The following is a 7,479-nucleotide window of genomic DNA, read 5'->3' as shown; positions in this document are numbered from 1 at the left end:
AAATGTATTTGTGGTAAAATGCTTTTTGTTCTTCTGGGTAGATACCTAGTAATGGGATTGCAGGGTCAAATGAAAGGTCTACTTTTAGAGGTTTGAGGATTCTCCATACTTCTCCCCAAAAAGGCTGCATTAGTTTTGAATCCCACTATCAGTGTAGATTCTCTCCACATCCATGTATGCATCTGGTGTTTCAGTACTTTGTAATGTGGGCTAATCTTTCTTTGGTTAGGTGATATCTTGGAGTGGTTTTGATTTCCATTTCTCTGATGATTAAAGACAATGAGCATTTTTTCATGTGTTTGTTGGCCATTTATCTGTCATCCTCAGAGAAGTTTCTGTTCAAATCTGTCACCCACTTATGCAAAGGGTTGTTTACACATTTCTTATTAATTTGACTTCCCTGTAGATTCTAATTATCAGGCCTTTGTCAGATTTATAACATGCAAAAATCTTCCATTCTGAAGGCTGTTTGCTATGTTTGTGGTACCCTTACTTGTGCAAAAGCTTTTTAGCTTGATCAATTCATATTTTTGATGTTGTTGCAACTGCTAAGAGGGTCTTCTTCATAAAGTTTTTTTCCTGGGCCAAAATCTTGAAGTTTTTTTCCCGTACTCTCTTCTAGAATTTTTAATATTTCATGCCTTAAATTTAAATCTTTTATTCAATGAAAATCAATTTTTGCTCTTCCGCCGCCATTTTAAATCCAGCTCCATACAACGCTCCACCGCCGCTCCTGCGGCCACCCGGACTGCACGCCAGCAACCCGCTGCCCACAGCTCCTCCACCAGGGAGGACATGACCGAGTACAGCAACATAGAGGAATTCGCAGAGGGATCCAAGATCAACGCGAGCAAGAATCAGCAGGATGACGGTAAAATGTTTATTGGAGTCTTGAGCTGGGATACAAGCAAGAAAGATCTGACTGAATATTTGTCTCGATTTGGGGAAGTTGTAGACTGCACAATTAAAACAGATCCAGTCACTGGAAGATCAAGAGGATTTGGATTTGTGCTTTTCAAAGATGCTGCTAGTGTTGATAAGGTTTTGGAACTGAAAGAACACAAACTGGATGGCAAATTGATAGACCCCCAAAGAGCCAAAGTTGTAAAAGGGAAAGAGCCCCCTAAAAAGGTTTTTTGTGGGAGGATTGAGCCCAGATACTTCTGAAGAACAAATTAAAGAATATTTTGGAGGCTTTGGAGAGATTGACAATATTGAACTTCCCATGGATACAAAAACAAATGAAAGGAGAGGATTTGGTTTTATCACATATACAGATGAAGAGCCAGTAAAGAAATTGTTAGAAAGCAGATACATCAAATTGGTTCTGGGAAGTGTGAAATCAAAGTTGCACAGCCCAAAGAAGTATATAGGTAGCGACAGCAACAACAGAAAGGAGGAAGAGGTGCTGCGTCCAGTGGACGAGGTGGTACCAGGGGTAGAGGCCGAGGTCAGGGCCAGAACTGGAAACAAGCATTTAATAACTATTATGATCAAGCATATGGAAATTACAATAGTGCCTATGGTGGTGATCAAAACTATAGTGGCTATGGCGGATATGATTATACTGGGTGTAACTATGGGAACTATGGGTATGGACAGGGATATGCAGACAACAGAGCACCTATGGCAAGCCATCTGGAGGGGGTGGCAATCACCAAAACAATTACCAGCCATACTAAAGGAGGACATTAGAGAAAACAGGAGGAAATCCTAACGTAACCCATCTTGCAGGACAACAATGAAGATTGGTCCTCTGTTGATCTAAGATAATTATTTTGTAAAAGACTTTCTAGTGTACAAGACACAAGTGTGTCCAGCTGTATATAGCTGCCAATTAGTTTTCTTTGTTTTTACTTCATCCTTTGCTATTTGTGTTATGACTCAATGTAGATTTGTGTTTATATACATTTTGTTTGTATGACTTCATGTTAAACTTCAAATAAATGCTTCCTTATGTGAAAAAAAAAGAAAAGAAAATCAATTTTTGTCAATGTTCAGAGATGCAGGTCTCGTTTCAGTCTTCTACGTGTGGATAACAAGTACTTACAGCACCATTTGTCAAATAAGAATTCTTTTCCCCATTGAATATTTTTGTTAGGCTTATCAAAGATTCAATGATGATATATGACTGGGGTTTATCTCCAGATTCTCTATCTTAGTTCATAGATCTATGTCTCTATTTTTGTGCCGGGACCGTGCTGTTTTGATCACTATAGCCTTGTAATGTAACCTAACGTCTGGCAATGTGATGACTCCAGTTTTGTTTTTATTTCTAAGAACTGTATTCAGGGTTTTTTCTGTTTCCATTATGAATTGAAGTACTATTTTTAAAGTTCTTTAAAGTTTGACATTGGTGCTTTGATAGGGATTAAATTGAATCTGTGGATTGCTTTGGGTAGTATGGATATTTTAACAATGTTGATTCTTCCCAGCCATGAGCATGGTATGTTCTTCATTTGTTGATGTCTTCTGCTATTTCCTTTCTCAAAGTTTTACAATTTCCTTTATAGAAATCTTTCATGTCTTTTGTTAGATATATTCCTGGGTATTTCATCTCTTTCGTGATATTGTAAAATGAATAGAGTCTTTGATTTATTCTCAGCTTGACAATGGTTGGCATATACGAAGGCTACTGATTTATGGGTATTGATTTGTATCCTGAGAAACTCCTGTATTCCTTGATCACTTCAAGAGCTTTGTACTTGAGTCCGTGGGGCTTTCCAGGTATAAGATCATGTCATCTGCAAAGAGGGTGAGTTTGACCTTCTCTGCCCCCATTTGGATTCCTTTGATCTCCTTCTCTTGCCTGATTGCAAAGTCTAGGATTTGCAACACTACGTTAAATAGCAGTGGAGTCAGTGGGCATCCTTGTCTGGTTCCAAAGTGAAATTGCTTTGAGTTTTACTCCATTCAATATGATATTGGCTGTGGGTTTCCTATAAATAGCCTCTATCAGTTTAAGGAATGTCCCTTCTCAGCCTATTTTCTTGAGTGTTTTTATCATAAAAGGATGCTGGATATTAGCAAAGCCTTTTCTGCATCAATTTAAAGAATCATATGCTTTTTGTTTTTGATTCTATTTATGTGGTGAACCAACCCTGTGTCTCTGGGATAAAACCTACTTGATCATGTGTTTTTATCAATTTGAATGTGTTGTTGTATTGTTTGCTAACATCTTCTTTCATATTTTTACATCAATATTCATTAATGATATTGGTCTAAAGTTTTCTTTTTTGTTGGGTCCTTTCCTGGTTTAGGGATCAGGGTAATATTTGCTTCATAGAATGTGTTGAGGAGGATTCCTTCTTTCTGTATATTTTGGAAAAGTTTATGCATTATAGGTATGGTTCTTCTTTAAAGGTTTGATAGAATTCTGGTGTGAAACCATCTGGTCCAGGGGGTTTCTTTTTTGGGAGATTTTGTATAATTGATGCTATTCAGTACTTGAGTATTGGTCTACTCAAGATTTCTAAATTGGTTAGATTGTTCTTCCTTTTCTCGTTGCTTGAGATGGCCCATTAGGTTGCTGACTTGTTCTCTTTCTGTTTTCTTTCTTTCTCTCTCTTTCTTTCTTTATTGCTTTATTTCTTTAGCTCTTTCCTTCTTTTTCCAGTTTTGGTCAGGGCCGGGCTTGAACCTTCCACCCAGTATATTGGGCTGGTGTCCTACTCCTCGAGGCACAGGTCCTGCCCTCTCTTTCTGTTTTTTTTTTTTTTTTTTTTCATGAAGACATCTAATGCTATAAATTTCCCTCGAAGGACTGCCTTTGAAGTATCCCACAGGTTTTGATAGTCTGTGGCTTCATTATTATTTTGTTCCAGAAATCTAATGATCTCTTTTTTGATGCCATCTATGACCCAGCTATCATTCAGCATAAGGTTATTTAGTTTCCATGATTTTATTTGAGTATGAAGATTTCTGTTGCTGTTGAGTTCAACTTTTATTCCATGATGGTCTGAGGAGATACAGGGGATAATTTATGTTCTTTTAATTTAGTTTAGGTTAGCCTTGTGACCTAAGATGTGATCAATTTTGGAGCATGATCTGTGGGCTGATGCGAAGAATGTATATTCAGTTTTGTTAGGATAAAGTGTTCTATAAATGTCTATTAAGTCCTTTTGTTCTAAGGTTTTATTTATATCCATTATTTATTTATTTAGTTTCTATTTGGAGCATTTGTCCAGTACTGCCAATGAGGTGTCAAAATCTCCAACTATTATAGTGGGGGAAGATATCATATTTTTAAGATCAGTTAGGGTTTATTTTATACATCAAGGAGCATTAAGATAGGGTGCATAGAAGTTAACTGTTGAAATCTCTTCACATTGTGTGTTTCCCTTAACCAGTATGTAGTGTCCATCTTTGTCTTTCATTATTCGTGTTGGTTTAAATCCAATTGTATCTGCATACAAGATTGCACCCAGCTAGATTGTATACTTTCCATCCATGTAAGAATAAAAATAAGCAAACTTTTAGCATATTTGCAGTTTTACAACAAAAATCACCTCTGAAAGTTACAATATTTTCATCACGCCGAAATGAAAAAAAAATGTAGCAATTTGTGGTCACATCCTATTCTAATCTCCCCTTAGCCTTTGGCAACCACTATTCCACTTTCTCTATGGGTTTGCCTCTTCTTAATATTTCATATAAAGAATCTGCACATAACATAGAACTTTAAAAAGGTGACATGTCATAAACACAATGCTCTGCAAAAAAAACCCAGACACAAAAAGAAATGATATCCTGTTCTTTGTGATGTGTGTATTATACTACAAATATATTTGTTAATATTTTTATTTATAAACAAATAATTCATTTTGACTTATTCAATAAAAATATCATTTCCATTTTACAAAATATGAAATTGAATAGCTGAATTCAAACTCAGGTGTTTTCCTTCTAAAGTTTGTGCTTACAGATGTAAATTTTTGAAGATCCACATACATCTGATTCAAGTCTATAGAAAAAGAAAGCACAATTACGTTCACCACGTTTTGTTTCTTCTATGCTGCAATAAAGAAAAATGCATATTTCTGTCATATTTTATGGGGACAATCCATGAAATGAGAGCATTTCCCATGTAATTTAAGAAAAAAAGTTATGAATACAATTAATGAGTTTCAATGAAATGCTAGTAAGACTTTTATGAATACAATTAATGAAGTTTCAATGCAATGCAAAAATACATATTTCTGTCATATTTTATGGGGACAATCCATTAAACAAAAGCATTTTCCATGTAATTTAAGAAAAGAAATTCACAAATACAGTTAATGAAGTTCTAATGCAATGCTAGTAAGTTTCAATGCAATTGCTATTATGAAAATAAGACAATAATCCCCCATATCTATAAGGAATGTGCTTCGAGACCACCAGTAAATATCTAAAACCACCTATTTTACTGAACTCAACTATATACTGTGTTTATTCTATACATAAACACACCTGTGATAATGTTTTATTAGAAATTAGGTACAAAAAGTTTTTAAAAACAATAACTAATAGAACAAAACAGTAAGGATAACAACAGGCCAGCATCACTACCCCTTGCCTTTGGGTGATTACTAAGTAAAAAGGAGGTGCTTGAATGTGAGCACTGCACTATTATTACAACTGGTCTGCTCCCCAGAGGGCTTCTATGTGATTGATACGTGGGTCACCTCTAGAGTACAGATCTGCTGGTCAAACAGATGGTTCAGGTCCCAGGCAAGACAGAGAGGACCGATGTGAAATTTCATCCTGCTACTCACTCAGAACACTGAGCTCATAAAATGTTTTTTTCTCAAATTTTCATTTCAAAATATTCTGACCAGGGTTGGACTACGTTTACCTCAAACTACAGAAAGTGAATCCATTGACAAGGGGAGTCTACTGTGGTTCAATCTTTAATATTTACATCAACATTTCCCTAAATTTCAACATCTTCTAAATGCCTGTAATTCAACTTAAACTTACTTATATTTGTCTTCTGTTGTTCTCCATTTTATTGTTTTTCAACTAGATAGCACCATTGAAAATAACTTACTTAAGTTGGAGAGTTGAGCCATTTATTGACACCCATGGATGACCACTGCTCTGACGAAAGATTCCAACCCATGACCAAAGTGACAGGGAATCCAGAAATTTCTACAAGAACATAAATATTCTATATTTAAATAATTATTGAAATTTTACAAACGTCTAAAAGTGCAAGTACCATGTTCTTTCATTAGATCTATAATTGTCAAAACAAAATTAATATTTTAAGCAATATTAAAGTTGAAAACCACTTTATAATTTTGGCTTAAAATGAACTCTTAAACACTTAATACTTAGTAATTTCATTCTTCTTCTTATTTTTAGTTTTGAAAATTATGATCCACGTAATTTAATAGGAACTCATGTTGGCAAAACAAATATAGCATGAATTTAAATAAATTTCCAATACATACATTTCTCCTGATGCTAATATAAACTCTGTGTTTCTCAGAGTTATCATTTTGAAAGGAATTGAAAGGGCCCCCATTAAGGAAATAAGAGACATAGAAGCCAAAAATACTGGTTTCTACTCCATCTAGGAGCCCCTATGTCCCTGAGGGCATGTGGATAATACTCTAGTTAACTAAAGTTAAGAACTATAGCTCACTGAATTAATAGGGGTGACGTCCACAAATATCACAAAGGATAAAAGGAAACAGCTGTGAAAGTGCATATGGTCACTTATTAAAATTCAAAAACTGGTAAAGTTTGTAATATCAAAATTCAGGACAGTGGTTTGAGAAGGAGGGAGGAGAAGTGATGAGATCATTCACACGAGCAGGGCTACTGGGGCTAGAAACTCTTATTTTGCTATCTGATGTGTATTATAGGAGTCCACTCTGTGATAAACTTGCACATTCACAATGTGTTTATACATTGTGCAACTAAATTGCAAAATTTAATTTAGAATAAAAGCATTTATAGAAGCATCGTTTTCCATGAGCAACAACAATTGGTAATACTTAAAAATACATTAGATTATAAGTAGAAACAAACAGTGCCTGGTGAAGTCACATGACAGAATAATGTATAGACCTGTAAATAATTAACCTAAAATATGTACAAGAATCTGATGAATTCTACAAATACAATATTGACTGAAATAAGCTTCTACTAAAATGTTTGAAACTTTTAACATCTTACCCTTTCTTCTTCACTATCTATGTAAAGCAGAGTGGAGTTCTTAGAAGCACAGGCCATCAAACTTTCATTCCAAGTTTTGCGTTCCTTACCAACGTAGTAACAATTAGTGGAATATGTGAACCACTCTTCTGGACAATGACCGCATTGATATGCTAAGGAAAAATTATGAATTACTATCTCCACAATATGAATTTTTAAGATGATTATTATTTTATACATTTTCAAAGGTATAAAACTGTGTGTACATGTCTTTACATCCTCATAGGCATAAATATTTTAAAGAAAAGCACTCATACATATGCACAGAAAAGT

The 7,479-nt window shown here is 34.9% G+C and overlaps 1 pseudogene; it reads left to right on the top strand.

Annotated features, from left to right (window-relative positions):
- Positions 1-701: 701 nt before the first annotated feature.
- LOC128561766 (heterogeneous nuclear ribonucleoprotein D-like) lies at positions 702-1,682 on the top strand (annotated as a pseudogene).
- The last annotated feature ends 5,797 nt before the right edge of the window (positions 1,683-7,479 follow it).

The sequence above is a fragment of the Nycticebus coucang genome, chromosome 12 (assembly GCF_027406575.1).
Source record: "Nycticebus coucang isolate mNycCou1 chromosome 12, mNycCou1.pri, whole genome shotgun sequence".
NCBI classification, from domain to species: domain Eukaryota; kingdom Metazoa; phylum Chordata; class Mammalia; order Primates; family Lorisidae; genus Nycticebus; species Nycticebus coucang.
The sequence above is the reverse complement of the archived record's forward strand: the minus strand, read 5'-3'. Positions and strand labels throughout refer to the sequence as shown.